The sequence below is a fragment of the Pan troglodytes genome, chromosome 7 (assembly GCF_028858775.2).
Source record: "Pan troglodytes isolate AG18354 chromosome 7, NHGRI_mPanTro3-v2.0_pri, whole genome shotgun sequence".
Lineage (NCBI taxonomy): Eukaryota > Metazoa > Chordata > Mammalia > Primates > Hominidae > Pan > Pan troglodytes.
In genome coordinates this window covers 47,855,156-47,872,009 of record NC_072405.2, presented here as the reverse complement: position 1 = coordinate 47,872,009, position 16,854 = coordinate 47,855,156, and the positions used below count along the sequence as shown (strand labels likewise).

The window sequence follows — 16,854 nt, the reverse complement described above, 5'->3', positions numbered from 1 at the left end:
AAATCTTCACAATTTATGTTCCTCTGCCATGGCTCCAGCCGGTCCCTCCATTCAGGGTCCCTGACTTCCTGCAACAATTGGTAAAAGGTGTCACTATCCATTCTGCCAGAAAAGTAGAGGTCTTTGTAGTTCTCTCTTTTATTCTAATCCAAATATATCCATTCAGTAACCAATCCAACAGATTCTGCCTCTGTCATATTCCTGAAAATATTTTTGTGCTTTTCCTCCTCTCTAATCCTGCCCTCATCACACCTTTCCTGTGCACTCAGTAGTCTCTTAGCTGCTTCACCAGTCTGCAGTTCTGACAGAATCCATTCTGCCTACTTTATCCCAATGAAATAGGTAAATGCAAAACATGTCATGCCAGATCTCTCTTACAACCTCAAAAATACTTTATATTCTTGCTCATATAGAAAAACATTTAAAATCCTTATTGTGGCATACCAGTTACTTGTCTTGGCTCATGGTTACCTATTTTTTTTTATATCTCAGTATTCATAGACTTGCAAATGACTTTTAAAAAGTACGAAGAGCCCACATTCTAGAAACAGGCCTAGTTTTACATTTTAGCCTTGCTGTTTTCCTGCTTTACATCAATAGACATATTATTTAAGCACTTTTTCTTACATTCTGCATCCAGTCAATGCATTCTGCTGAGTCACCTTCAAATTTTATCCATAAGATTATCCTTACCACTCCTGGTTTGAAGTACTATCTTTTCTCTCATGTATTATTGCAGTATTTTCTCTACTTCTACTCTTGTGATCATACAGACAGTTTTCAACAAGTCGGCCTTTTAAAGAGTAAGGCCATGTGGCTGGAATCTGAACTATTCAGTAATTCCTTCCTTTCACTCAAAGTAAAACAGAGACAGACTCCAAAAGCTCCAAGACCCTCCATGGTGTTACTTCTCTGATCTAACCACAACTATAGCCCTCTTAGTAACTCTGCTCCAGGTGGACTGACATCTTCGGTATTCTTCAAACATTCCCAACTTATTTTGTATCATATCATTCATGTGCTTGGAAATATACTGCCTAGATATATGCATGAGTAATTCTGCCAATTCCATGCCTCTGTAGGATAGATTTGATTTACAGCTAGAATGGAAAAACTCAATCTTTATCTCTAGGAAAGCCTGGGTATCTGGTTTTGACTTTTTGTTGAGAAAAAGACACTGGGATTGTTAATGGGCTGTTTAAAATCTACAATAAGGAACCTTGGAGCCCCTTGTCTTTCTGACCCCCAATGCTTGCCTGCACTCTCTCTTGCTACACTGTACCCTTTGCGTTTAAATAAAAGCTTTTTGTGAGTTCATCCTTTGAACTCAGGTAACTCCTTTCAATGATCAAAACTGAGTAACTATTTCACCTCCTTCAGATTATTTGCTTACAAATCACTTGTGCTATAGGACTTATTGAGAGAAAAAATACGTAAAATTGTTATCCAATACCTTCCTCAACAGCAACTCCCCCACTCATCCTTACTGCTATAATCTTTTGTATATGATTAATAATGTTTCAATTTACTATATCATCAACTTATATGTCTATTATTTATGGACTGATAGCCTAACCCTCTATCTCAAATTATTGAGGCAAGACTTCAATGCAACCAGAAGGTACTGTTGGCAGAAGGAAGCTGTGAAAAGAGGAAAAAAGGAAAGCAAGATGTTGCATTTATGACTTATGAGTTGGAAGAAATCAGGGAAATGGTAAGCTCTAGGAGAAAATGACTGTGGTTGGCCGATGGTGGTGGTAGGGAGTTCAGGTGAAGACACGCAGCAGGATGGTGAGATTCTGATTGAAGGACATGAGAAGAAGGCAGTAGCCAAGTGCCAGAATCCTCAGGTAAGACATGGGCTTCTAATAAAGTTTTTAAGGAGGATGTAGAGATTGGTCTAGGCATGAATAAAATTTTTACACTGGGGTTACAAGTTATAAAGGTTTTATTTGGTGGCAGATAAGGAAATAGAGACCCATGGACATAATTATTACTCAAAGTCTGATATGAAGGAATGGGAGATAAACAATTGGATGAAATCTTGATCTTGCTCTAGATTGAATTTTTGAACTTTTCAATTTACTACCAGTAATAGGCCTAACATCAAACTTTATTATTTTTCTACACATATGAATTTGAATAGTACATACATATGCCTATTTCAAGCCATTTCATAGTAAATAATTAATTGTCTTTCTGCCTCAGAGGGAGAGTATACTTAGCATTTTGCTAAGCATCAACTAGGTCCTCAATCCATGTGTATTCTATTCCTTTTCCCTAGCCACATATCAGGCTATATGTTTTAAGATTGTAAGCTTCTACTCTAGAGTTTGATTGCTTTAAGTTAAACGCCAATGCAAAACTCACTAAAACTCTATACATATGAAGAATTATTTAAATTCTTTACATACATATTCTTATTTCTAAAATAAGGATAATAATACCAATGTAGTGTTATTAAGGAAAAAATGTAAATATAGGGAAACAATCTGTGTAAATCAATTAGATCTACCAATTTCTAAACGCATTAGAATCTTAAATGAAGGAGCAGGAAATATGATTATTCATAAATATTCTAAGAATGTATGTAAAATAATTTGGAAGTCACTTCTTATTACAAAAATATTTTTTATAAATATCTGGCTAATATCAGTTACATTAAAATATTTCCAAATAAGCATAAAATAATAATAACATAAAATAGTCTTTGCTTAGCATATGATATTAAAATGTAGAAGTTCGGATGATAAAATATGGGAATAATAGCTTTCTCATACTAAGGTATTGTTAAAAATTTTTAAATATGTGTGTATTATGAATTATATCACTTACCTCTATGACTGGTTGCTGTCACTACTGCTGTTACTGTTGCTGCTACTACTGCTGTCTTCTGATGTAGAACCGTATAAAAGAGATTAACATTGGTTTTAGGGTTAATAGCCATTGTAAAATCAAGAAGCAAAATCTTAAGCAAAATCAAGAAGAGTAAAAAAGCTGCATTTGTGATAGTTAATTAGTAGGTACCAATATCCACTTTGCTTTCCGTATACCTCTCAGACAGCATATATTTTTGTGTTTGGCCTTTATCTAATGTTGGTCTAACTTTTAAAGGTTTTAAGACTTTTTTAAAAAATTTCAAACTAAAAATCTATTATTTTTTTCTATCCTGTCTACATGGAAGATGGAATGAGATACTAATATATCTATGATAATGCCTCTCCACAGTTAAAAAGATATATAAGTGCACATCTTCAAATTCTTACATTACCATTTACACAGTTACAGTATTTCTACTAATAACTATGTAAATAACTATTTGGACTATAATTTCTCTTTCATTAATGAGGCCCTTAATGAGGCCTCTGTGTCTTTCAGATACATTTAGTTTCATTTTGTGGTATTTATAAAGCCTCCGTTTTTTTCTTAAGATAAGTTTTGAGCAACTAACTCAGGATTATAAATCCAGATAGAATACAGGATGAATTTTGGTGCCCTTGCACTGCTATTTTCTTCTGTCTCCAGAGAATATTAACTAAAAGACATTGACTAAGATTATTGTTATTTTGTTTGGAAGTGAATATAGAAAGGGTTGAGATAGAGGTATTGGGCCAAGTCAAAGCCAGAGCAGTCAATATAAAGAGAATAGACAGGGACAAGAAGGGGTAATGTCAATCAGTAATGGATGAAATGACTTAGTTCCTGACCATCCAGTTCATTACTGTCTTTTGTGCTTCAACTCTAATTAGTTTCTTACCCTTGCAGCCTTGAAACCACTTATGGTTGTAAAAGAGGCTGCTTGAACAGATTTTGTCATTTGTAACCATTAATCTCTTATTACAACATTTTTTCCATTACTCATATTTACTTATAGTAACTATTCGCATATTTCCAAGATGTCTTAAGAGCGCAGGAAGACTTATGCTAGCTATCATTCAATTAAGTTAATTTATAACAATTTGATAATTATGTGTCTTCCAAAAAATCCAGAATATTACTCTGAATTTATTAGGTTGGTGCAAAAGTAATTACGGTTTTTGCAATTACTTTAAACTGCTTGCTACTGCTAACTTGTTGATACACAAAATTATCTGGCTTGCAAACAGAGGTGTTAGTAGAAATTCTATATCATTATTTAATCTTCATCTTCACCTGTGAGAAACAGAAATCCACTTATTATCCTTATTATCCGTATTCTTGTGTCCCTAAATATTTACTGAGTATGCAATGATGTTACAGCAAAGAAAATAACTGCAAAAACCTTTGTTATAATTTTAGAAACCATTGAAGAATATTAATTGTGCACAAAGTGCAGTTTCCTATCTACTTTCTCTCCCTCATTTCCTGTTTTATTTTCTTACCTTCTACATATTCTGTTCACAAAAGTTGCTTCCCCAACTGTCTCTATTGATATCCTTGATATAAATGACTGTCAATGCATGAAAAGTGGGGTTGTCTGGGAAATCCAAAGAACATCCTCAAACAATTTCAGCCAATATGGCTTTTATTTATTTATTTATTTTGGAGACGGAGTCTCACTCTGGAGTGCAGTGGCATGTTCTCGGCTTACTGCAACCTCTGCCTGTGGTTCAAGCAATTCTCCTGCCTCAGCCTCCCAAGTAGCCGGGACTACAGGCATGTGCCACCACGCCCTTCTCATTTTTTGTATTTTTAAGACACAGGGTTTCATCATGCTGGCCAGGCTGGTCTCAAACTCCTGACCTCGTGATCCACCCTCCTCGGCCTCCCAAAGTGCTAGGATTACAGGCATGAGCCACCATGCCCCGCCCCAATATGGGCTTTCTATTTGAAAGGCAATGAGGATTTAATGAGCAGCTTCAGTTGTTCCTTGCCCTGTAAGAATATGTAGAACACCTAACTGCCCAAAATCTGAAAAGAAACTTTGGTGTATAGTAAGACCTTCTTATTCAATATCTCATTCAGTTTTTCTAAACATTAACCCAATCCTTCTCAAAATTCCTATTTGTAATATTTAAATTTATACTCAAATTCTTCCCATAGTCCTTTTGTAAAATTAAATATAAAAAATAACAAGTTTACTTACCTTCCACTTACACTTTTTGCTCAGTGCCAAAATCTCTTCATTTTGTTCCATTTAAGACCAATGATGGCAGTTAAAATGAGGAAAGGTAGAAAAATGTAGCAACTGATTAAAGGCCGTTTTTCTGAGGAACAGCATGTCATTTCACAAACAAGGGTGTACTTTTTCCTGAAAACATGAGAGTGACTTTTACAAATATGATATTTAAAGCATACTGCTGATTTGAATTTTAAAATTTGAAATTCAAATACAGTTATAGAATAAATACATAAATTTGAATTTAAAAGTGTTTTCTAATCTTCTATAACTGTGCCCCAAAGTGCATTATATATTTATGTCAACTCAGTACACTTACACATATCTTTGGCAATATACAGCCATTGGCAATATACAATATTATTGACAAATTTAGTTTTAAACTTTTAGCTATATTTAATCTTTATTTACATGATATATTCTAATCTATCATATTCTAACATATTCCCTTCTGTGAACGGCTACATGTAACACATTAACTTAATATTATCTAATAAGGTGTTCTTCAGATTAAAAATGGAGCAAAAAAACTGTTTCAAAATAATTTTATAAAAAATTATTGACATATCTGAGGGTGAATCCTAAAAATTAATACATGATAGTACTTAAATTGAAATAATGAATAAATAGAAATACACACATTCATGTCTTCATGAATTAGAATTAATATTGCTTAAATGTCCATACTACCCAAAGTGATCTACAGATTCAATGAAATTTTTATAAAAATGTCAATGCTATATTTCATATAAATAAAAATTTATAAAATTCATATGGAACCACAATATAAACATATATAGAAAAAGTAGAATGGTGGTTACCAGAGGCTAGGGGCGTAGCAAAAATGAGACGTTGGTCAAAGGATGCAAAGTTTTAGTTAGATAGGAGGATTAAATGATAAGTATTCAATAGGACTGATATGCTAATTAACTTGATTCAATCATTCCACATTGTATGTATACATATAACATATCATAACATGTCATGACATGTCATAACATCACTTCTTACCTCATAAGTATATACAATTATAAGTTGTTGGTTAAAATTACAAATATTTAAAAGTAAATTTTAAAGTAGAACTATATAAGCTGTTTCAAAAATAATTTTATGAAAAATTATTGACACACTTGGGAACTAATTTTAAAGTAAGTTAATGGCAAAATTTCTATGGAAAATTTCCACATTATTTGTATAATGTGACATTATTCTACTTTTGACTGTATTAATTAGAAAAATAGATATTCCTCTAACATAAAAATGAAGAAGTATCAAGAGAATTAGAGAGGAAAAAAAATCTATGCAAAAATATCTATATAGTTAAATGAAAAAAATAAACCAGACAACTAAAATATCAATGTAATGAATTAAGCAATCAGTATTGCCACCAAAATATTATGACATTAAATGTAAATAAATTTAGTAACCATCAAAAAAGACAAGGAAACAGTAACTTTAAAACACATTTGCATGCATGCACACACACATACAGGCAGACAATCCAATGATATCTTGATTCAAAGTGATTTGTCTAAAGAAAAGTGATTCAGAATGTTTTATATAAAAAATGAATTGCAATGCAAAACTGTTGAAATTAAGCAAACATGCAGCAACCTTAAACTATGGTAGAGCTCAATGCTTTTAAGATTCTTCACTGCCTCAGGTATGAGAAAAGGTTATTTCCATGCTATTTTGGCTATTGGAAATAATGCTGCTATGAAAATGGATGCAAAAATATCTGTCTGTGTCTCTGCTTTCAATACTTTTGGGTTTATATGTATATGCAAATTGCTGGCTAATATGGTAATTCTGTGTTTCTTTTTTTGAGGAACCACTAGAATATTTTCCACAAAGCCTGGATCACTTTACATACCATCAGTTATGTGCAAGGCTTTCCATTTTTCCACACTCTTGTCAACACAATTTTTTAAAATTTTTTTATACTAGCCATTTTAGTAGGTTAAAATTGTTATCTCATTATAGTTTTGACCTGCGTTTTTCTAAAGGTTAGTGATGGTAAATATATTTTCATGTACTCATTAGCCATCTATATATCTTCTTTCATGTACTCATTAGTCATCTATATATCTTCTTTCATGTACTCATTAGTGTTCTATATATCTTCTTTGAAGAAATGTCTGTATTCAAGTCCTTGGCCCATTTTTAACGGGTTTTATTGTTTTGAGCTGTAGGAATTTTTGACATATTCTGGATATTTATCAGATATATAATTGTCAAATATTTTCTCCCATTTCATATATTTCTTTTTTACTCAGTTGAATGTGTTCTTTAATGCACAATTCTTAATTATTAAACTCCAATTTATCTATTTTTTATTTTGTTTTCTATGGTTTTGATGTCATATACAAGAAATTATTTTCAAATCCAATGTCATGAAGATTTCCCCCTGTATTTTCTTCTGATATCTTTATAGTTTTAAAACTCACGTTTAGATCTTGAATCCATTGTGAGTTATTTTTTTGTGTATAGTACAAGCATGGGTACAATGTCATCCTTTTGCATGTGATTATCCAGTTTTCCCAACACAATTTTTTAAAAAGATTGTCCTTTCTCTATCAAATGGTCTTGTTGGTGTTGTTGAAAATTATTATACCATATACGAGAAAGGATTTATTCCTGGGATCCTTTTTTATTTCTTTGTAAATCTTTCATTTTCTTAATTTGTTTTCCAAAGTAATGTGTCAGTTTTCAAGAAGGTACAGAAGAGTCTTGAAGACAAATTGTCTATTTATTTTAGCTATTATTGAACACAAGTGAGAATTCAGATTTTTCTGTACTGCCCATAATAATTTTTAAAAATCAGTACAAGAAGACATTACACAATATGAATCAGACAAATCCAAAGAAACATAAAGCAGGGCTCTAATCTGTAATGATAATTATCTTAGTCTGTTTAGGCTGCTATTACAAAGATATCACGGACTTGGTGGCTTATAAGCAACAGAATTGTGCTTCTCACAGTTCTGGAGCTAGGAAGTCCAAGATCAAGGTGCTAGGGACATTGTGTGGTCAGGGCCTGCTTCCTCATTCATAGATAGCCATCTTCTTGCTATAACCTCACTTGTGGAAAGGGTGAAGAATTTCACTGGGATCTCTTTTACAAGTGCACTAATCTCATCTCATTCATATTGAAACACAATAAAAATGTAGACTAAAAAGTTGATTTTCTATGTTTAAATTTCAATTTAAGGTTTTATAAAGCTGGTTTTTGCTACTTTTATTCCTACTTCTCCAAATAATCTGTGATATGACTTTTAAAGTACACAAAATAAAGATTTAATGGGCCCCAGGTTAAAGATGACTTCTGAGGGTTATTTTCAGATAAAGTAGACTTCAAGACAAATATGAAGAAATACATTACAGCGGTAATAAAAGAAGCTATTCCACACGAAAACATTAAAATCCAATGAATGCAGCAATTAATGAAGATTCAAGATGGAATGAAAAATACAGTGAAATAACAAATACAGAAATAAATCCACAATTATGATTGGAGCTTTTAAAAACTTCTGTCTCAGTATTTGATAGAAGTAGAAAAGAATTATTTAGACCAATTATTCAGAAAGTACAAACTACTCAACTCAGCTAATATGAATTGGATGCTATGAATGGCTATATATGTATTAAGAAAATAAAGATGTGTTCTTAAAAATGCAAAGAGAGTGGATTTAAAATGTTCTCATGACCAAAATGATCAATATATGAGATGTTGTACATGATAAATATATGCAATTTTGTCTTTAAATTTAAAAATAATTTTTTAAAAAATTCAAAAACTCCCTGAAAAGAAATCTACTGGCCCATGAGAATTAACTGGAAAATGTTCTTTAAAAAGCAATACTGTCGATTTTAAGTAATATTGAATATAGAAGTAAATACTTCACATCTCATTTTGTGAGGCTAGTATTACTGATACCTAAACAAAATAAAGACAGTACAATGAAGAAAGAATGACAGATATAAACCATTATCTTAAAAAAAATACAAATATCCTCAACAAAGTATTAACACGTCAAATTTAGTAATGTGCAATAAATAATAGATAATCCAAATAAATAATAATAAAAGCAATAATAAGAATATTATCTTTATAAAAATATTACTAACGATAAAATAATAGATTATAGACAAGAAGAATTTATTTTAGGTAGTCAAGATTAGTTCAGTATCCAAAATTCATGTAATCCATTATGTCAACAGACAAAAAGGTAAAATCATATGATCCTAGCCATTGAAACTAAATACATTCGTAAAACCCAATGCTATATATATATAAACTATCTCAGAAACTAGGTATTGAGAGAAATTTCCTCAAACTCATAAGGATTATCTCCAAACAAAACAAAGCAAAATCCCTACAGCTAGCATCAGACTTGATAGTAAAAGCCTGAATTATTCTCCTCCTAAAATCATTATTAAAGCTAGAATCTTTACTCTCACTTCAATTCTAGTCAATATAATAAGAAATAAAAGGGATTTATACTGAAAAAAACTATCTGTTTTTAAAAATAACATGATAGTCTACATAGAAATCTGAAGGTACTTAGAAAAAAACCTCAGAACTAAAAATGAATTCTATTATGTTGCAGAATCCAAGATCAACACCCAAAAATTAATTGCATATCTGTATACTTACAGTGAACAAGTGAAAATTTAAAAAAAAATCATTTATAATTGCTCTAAAGAAAATGAAGTACTCAATAATGAAACAACAAAACATGTATTTTTGAAAGTTACAATATTCTGATGAAAGAAATCTAAGAAGACCTATATAAATGGAGTGACATGGTTTGGCTCTGTGTCCCCAACCAAATCTTATCTCTAATTGTAATTCCCATGTGTGGAGGGAGGGACCTGGTAGGGTGATTGGATCATGGGGGTGGTTTCCCTCATGCTGTTCTCATGGTGGAGTTCTCATGAGATCTAGTTGCTTCATGAGTGTGTGGCTGTTTCCCCTTATCTCAATCTCTCTCTCTCTCTCTCTCTCTCTCTCTCTCTCTTCTCTCTCCTGCTGTCTTGAGAAGAAAGTGCCTGCTTCCCCATCATATCCACCATGATTGTAAGTTTTCTGAGGCCTCCCAAGCCGTGTGAAACTGTGAGTCAACTAATTCTCTTTTGTTGGTAAATTGCCCAGTCTCAGGTAGTATCTTTATAGCAGTGTGATAACAGACTAATGCAGGGAGATACATATGTCCATAAACAGGAAGATTCAATAATAGAAGAGAGGCAAATTCTTCCAAAAATGGTCTATAGGTTCAATACAATTTGTATCGAAATCACAGCAAGATATTTTATAAACATAGATAAGCTTATTCTGCTCATTCTAAAATACATATGAAAGGAGAAATTCTAAAATAGGCACAATGACTTTGAAGAAAAAGAATTATTTTACAATGTTAAAAATTATGACATAGCTATAATAAGCAGTGTGGTACTGGTGGAGAAAATGATGCAAAGATCAAAAGATAAGAAGAGAGGATTAAGAAATACACCAACAGAAATCTATCCAATGTTTGGGACATAGGTGAGAGAAGAAATTCAATGGGTGAGTAATAGCTTTTTCAAAAAATGCTGCTGGAAAACTTGGACATCCATAAATAAAAAAATTAGTGTTGTCTTAGTATCTCCCATCTTTCATAAAAATAACTCAAAATATATAATGAACCTAAATGAAAAATAAAGAACTGTATTTTTTAGAAATATCATCGCAAAAAATCTTTAGAACTTAGGACAGGCAGAGAGTTCAATATAGCATGATCCTAAACTGGAAAAAAAAAATGCCCTATCAAAATAAAACTTAAAAAATAATTAATCTGAAAAAATTAATTACAGACTTGAAGAAAATATGTGTGAAGCAACGTATTCTCAAAAAAATACTTGTATCTAGAAAATGTAAAATTTCTCAAAATGTAATATTAAAAAACACAAACAATCCAATTTTACAAATGGTCAAAATATATGAATAGACTTTTCCCTGAAGAGAATATACAGATACCAAATAAACACAGTAAACATGTTTAACATCATTACATACTGAAGGAAGCACAATTAAAACGACAATAGATATTAATATACTCCTATTAGAATGGCTTAAAAAATAATGATACCATCTAATGTTAGTGAGAATGCCAAAAAATTGGGTCATTCATATATTATTGGTGGGAATGTCAAATGACACAGCCATTCTGGAAAATGGTTTGGCAGGTCCTTTGAAGTTTAAATAAATAGAAATGCTCTTGGGACCTCAGTTAATAATTAAGCTGAGGAAAGGATTCTTCAAATGTTGACTTCTGGATGAAAATTAAGAGTACCGAAAAGTTTGGTTGACAGTACAATCTAGAGCTGCACTATCCAATATACCAGCCACTAGCCACAAATGGTTATATAAATTTAAATTAAATACAGTTGAAATTTCAGTTCCTTGGTTGTACCATCCACGTCAGGTGCTCAATAGCCACATAGGACAGCAGAGATGTAGACCATTTCTTTGAGAGCAGAAACCTCTATTGGAACATAGATCTAGAGACTAACCTAAAATCCAAAACCCATCATCAATACTTCCTCCTGGTGATGAACTATCTTGCCTACAAGTTTAAGGAGAATATGCAACATCACGTTGACAATTATTCAGAGTATTGCAAACCTAAAACCAAAAGCAAATAAAATAAGAGCATTATATGTATACAACATAAAAATTAAATTATTTGTGAGAGTTAATGTAAATTATAATATAATTTTATAATATATAAAATATAATATATAATTAATTGTATACAATATAAATTATTTATAAGTATTTTATAATTTATATTTATAATACAATTTGATTTATTATAATAATATAGTATAATTTATTATAAGTAGTTTTTATTTTCATGTGAAAAAACATTAATATGATAAATATTCATGCAATACCTAAGTATCATAAAGGTTTCCTCTTGTCTCTTATATTTTTTTCCCCTTGCTGTCTTGCCCAGGCTGGAGTACAGTGGCATAATCTTGGCTCACTACAACCTCCATCTCCTGGGGTCAAGCGATTCTCATGCCTCAGCCTCCCAAGTAGCTGGGATTACAGGCAGCACCACCTTGCCTGGCTAATTTTTGTCTTTTTAGTAGAGATGGGGTTTTATCATGTTGGCCAGGCTGGTCTCGAACTCTTGACCTCACGTGATTCACCCGCCTCGGCCTCCCAAAGTGCTGGGATTACAGAAGTGAGCCACCACAAAATGCAAGGGCTTGTCTCTTGCATTTTTAAATAAAACTAGATAACATTCTTGATACGATTGAAATGCCTTATGCTAGAAAGGCATAGAAATTATGAAGCTAGAAACTATGTTGTGATTGAAGTAAAAATGTATTCTGAATTGTGATAGGTTTAAGTAAAATAGCTGCAATCAGAGCCAACTTTTATGAAAACAAACAAGCAAACAAAAACAAAGGGCAAGTGTGCTTTTGGATACAGATATCAACACTTATATGTAAAACTAAAAAATATTTCAAATGTGATGTAGTGGATGAATAAGAAAATGGTCACCTCCCTAGTTAGCTGTATCCCTAGGTATTTTATTCTTTTTGTGGCAACTGTGAATGGGAGTTCACTTCTGATTTGACCCTCAGCTTGACTGTTGTTGTTGTATAGGAATGTTAGTAATTTTTCCTACCGATTTTGTATCCTGAGACTTTGCTGAAGTTGTTTATTATTTTAAGAAGCTTTTGGGCTGAGACTATAGGGTTTTCTAGATATAGGATCATGTCCTCCGCAAAAAGGGACAATTTGACTCCGTGTCTTCCTATTTGAATGCTCTTTACTTCATTCTCTTGCCTAAATGCACTGGCCAGAACTTTCAAAATTACATTGAATGTGAGTGGTGAGAGAGGGCATCCTTGTCTTGTGACAGTTTTCAAGGGGAATGCTTCCAGCTTTTGCCCATTTAGTATGATGTTGTCTGTGTGTTTGTTATAGATGGCTCTTATTATGAGGTATGTTCCTTCAATACCTAGTTTATTGAGTGTTTTTAACATGAATGGATGTTGAATTTTATCAAAAGCCTTTTCTGCATCTATTGAGATAATCATGTGTTTTTTGTCTTTAGCTCTGTGTATGTGATGAATCACATTTATTTATTTGTGTATGTTGAACCAGCCTTGCATCCATACATAAAGCCTAGATGATCATGGTGGATAAGCTTTTTGATTTGCTGCTGGATTCGGTTTGCCAGTATTTTCTTGAGGATTTTTTCATTGATGAACATCAAGGAATCACAATTGTCAAGGAATAAAATACTTAAGAATATAGCTAGCTAGTGAGATGAAAGATCTCTACAAGGAGAATTACAAACCGCTGCTCAAATAAATCAGATGTGACACCAACAAATGGAAAAACATTCCATGCTCATGAATAGGAAGAATCAATATTGCAAAAATGGCCATACTGCCCAAAGCAATTTCCAAATTCAATGTTATTCCTATTAAACTACCATCGAGACTCTTCACAAAACTAGAAAAAAAACTATTTTAAAATTCATATGAAACCAAAAAAGAGCCCAAACATCCAAGGCAATCCTAAGCAAAAAGAACAAAGCTGGAAGCATCACACTACCTGAATTCAAACTATACTACAGAGCTATAGTAACCAAAACAGCATAGTACTGGTACAAAAATGGATACATAGACCAAGGGACAACATGGAGAATTCAGGAATAAGACTGCACACCTACAACTATACACCATGGAATACTATGAAGCCATAAAAAAGAACAATGCCATCTCCTTTCCAGGGACAAATACCACATGTTCTCACTTATAAGTGGGAGCAAATGATGAGACTACATGGACACATAAAGGGGAAAAATACATAGTGGGGCCTATTGGAGGATGGAGGGTTGGAGAAGGGAGAGGATCAGGAAAAATAACTAATGTGTACTAGGCTTAATACCTGGGGATGAAATAATCTATGTAACAAACCCCAAAGACACAAGTTTACCTATGTTAACAAACTTGCACATGCAACCTTGAACTTAAAAGGTGAAAAAAAAAAACAGAAAAAGAAAACAATCAGTGGCAGAATTGGGAACCCAGAAATAGGATTATGAAAAAATTAAGTAACAAAGTAAATTAAAATTAAATAATAAAGAATAAGAAAAGAAACTCTAAGTAATAGGATATATAAGTAATTTAGGAGAAAATTCTGTTCTAAGACATGCAGATAGGTCACTTTTTTCTGAATATATACATATAAATATATATACATATATAAATATGAAATACCTATATAAATATGAAATGCAAGTATGGAAGAAGACACTGGTCCCAAAGTGCAAGCCAAATGCATTCTGAAGAACTCAATTATTAGTTATCAAATAAATTCAAATTAACAATTGATTTAGCATGTTTAGAACGTATCTAACAGACCGATAAATTAGTCTGGCCAGAATATATTGAAGTGTATATTTCTGTATATGATACGTGGCAAAAAAAAAAAAAAAGTCATGATATTTCTTGAAGATAATGATACTTACGAATATTTAAGTGGTGCATATATTTGGATCATCACATTTCATTGCTAATAACTTAAACTATCAGATAAATGTGCAAAGGTCATTGTACAACAATGTGTCTTGTACTACTATTTGCAATAGTTACATTAAAATTTAACATTATCCAAAAGACCAACAGTAAATGATTTTTCAAATTCATTGACTTTTCAAGATCCATACAGGGAAATAAAGTCTTTAAAGGGTTTAACAGATGAACAGGAAACTCTACTCCCACAAAAAAACTTAGATTATAAGCAATGTGTATAAGATAAATACATTAAGTGTATGAGTGTTTATAAATATATTTGTATACACATACACTCAATTATGAGTAATGTGTATGTGTATATATAAATATATGTGTGTAATCCTTATTAAATCCATTTTCAAAATTCTAAAGCTAACATTATAGTAATCTGACTCTAACATTATAATAAAGAATTATGTTTACTTTTGTATTTTTGTACAGGGTTCAAACCTTATTTGCTTCTCAGGCCTGTAACAGTTTGATTGTAAATATATATCACATATATATGTTAAAATAGTAGAATATGTTACCTTTATTTAGCTGCAATTTTCTAAAAGAAATGTTTACATCAGAAAATTCTCTAGCTTATTATTTTCCTTGAAAATGTTATTGATAAGGATTAAAATAACTATATTTGAAAATAGGGTAACTGTTACATACCCCATGTCCACCGCATTTTTCTTCCGAGTTACCTTGTCTTCTATCTGCATATGTGCTCACAAGTTGGCAAACTCCATTATCACATAACTAAAATGTTAAAGTAACCAATAACAAGAAAAAATTTTAAACGCAAAGTCAAGAGTTGAGCAACTGTATTTTGTACAAGAACTATATTCATAAGATATAAACACAAACATAAATTTGGATTTGATGACTTTTGTTCATTGTAGTAATAGAACCCGAAGTCACTATCAAAATGATATGTTATTACTTTATAACTTTATAGAAAAATTAAGTAATGAAGTAAATTAAAATGAAATTACTTTATAAAATATTAAATATATTTATAAAATATTGAATATCATATTTACTTATAGTCCTGTGTATAAGAATGAGTAAAAGAAAGGCAGTTAATGTTATTTTTTAAATTCATTGACTAGCTTATTAGTTTGAAAAACTCTCTGTTGATGATCTCATCAATATGCCCGAAGCATATTCCTTTTCAGTTATCAAATGATTATACTTAGATGTTCTTATCTCTCCTAGCTAAGATACATGGACTAGGATCAGTTTGATAAACTCTTCTCCTGTTTAAGTTTTATGAGTAACAAATTCAAAGGCACTTTGTATCACAACCAGTATTAAGCAAATTTGCCTTGCTGGAAATGCCTATTTCCATGTAGTATACTGTTGACTTAGTATATTACTATGTTAAATCTATGAGTGTTTTATTTATAATCTTTATTCAAATTAATAAGATATATGTATATTGATACTGACAAATAAGAAATAAAGTACATCTGTCTAAAGTCATATAGGTATAGATAGATGTAGATGTGGATATATGTTAAAGTGCATCTGTCTTTTCATATAGGTATGTATGGATAGAGGTAAATATAAATATATGTTAAATTTAATTTTTACAAAGGACCCACATTTCATGAAGGTGAGGTAAAGAAGTCTCTACTTTCTTATCTCTCTGAAATCATTTGAACAATGTTGAACAACAAATGAAAACAAAGCACACCTTTGATGAATTTTTAAAATAGCCAGAGAAGAATTCCAATTTGAATTGACAGAGCTGGTGAACACAAAAGCCCTCTTTTTCCAATAAAAGAGAATAAAGGAGAATCAAAAAGATGCAATTGGAAGAAGAGAGATGTAAGAACTTCCTGGAATAACGAAATAAAAAGGAAGATCAACAATGGATAAAATGAAGTGGGAAAGCAACCATATCAAAGACAGTGGCAAAGAGAAGCCTGGTTGATTAGCCTGGCAATGCTTTGAAGAGCTGCAGCCTCAAGATTATAAGGAAAAACTGAGGGAGAAGAGCTGAAAGGACAGGAAGGGGAGGGATGGCTAAGATGTGGACTTATCCACGGAAGTCTGTACACAAAACTTACTTCGCTCTCAACATCCAATACTCACTTTTCCCTCTCCCTCTCAATGACTGAATGCAGTTCACACAGCACTTTTATCCCAAAGATTTAGAAGGGTATTTTGTTTCCTAA

At 31.9% G+C, this 16,854-nt stretch overlaps 1 protein-coding gene across 1 annotated transcript in view; it reads right to left on the bottom strand.

Annotated features, from left to right (window-relative positions):
- Window positions 1-16,854, bottom strand: part of LOC735522 (disintegrin and metalloproteinase domain-containing protein 5) — a 148,022-nt gene that overhangs the window by 1,649 nt on the left and 129,519 nt on the right. Inside the window, exons 24-26 of the mRNA XM_063817045.1 lie at window positions 15,344-15,430; window positions 5,066-5,230; window positions 2,836-2,893 (exon numbers count right to left, since the gene is read on the bottom strand). The gene's annotated coding sequence lies outside the window, so the exon portion shown is untranslated. The remainder of the gene's footprint in view (window positions 1-2,835; window positions 2,894-5,065; window positions 5,231-15,343; window positions 15,431-16,854) is intronic.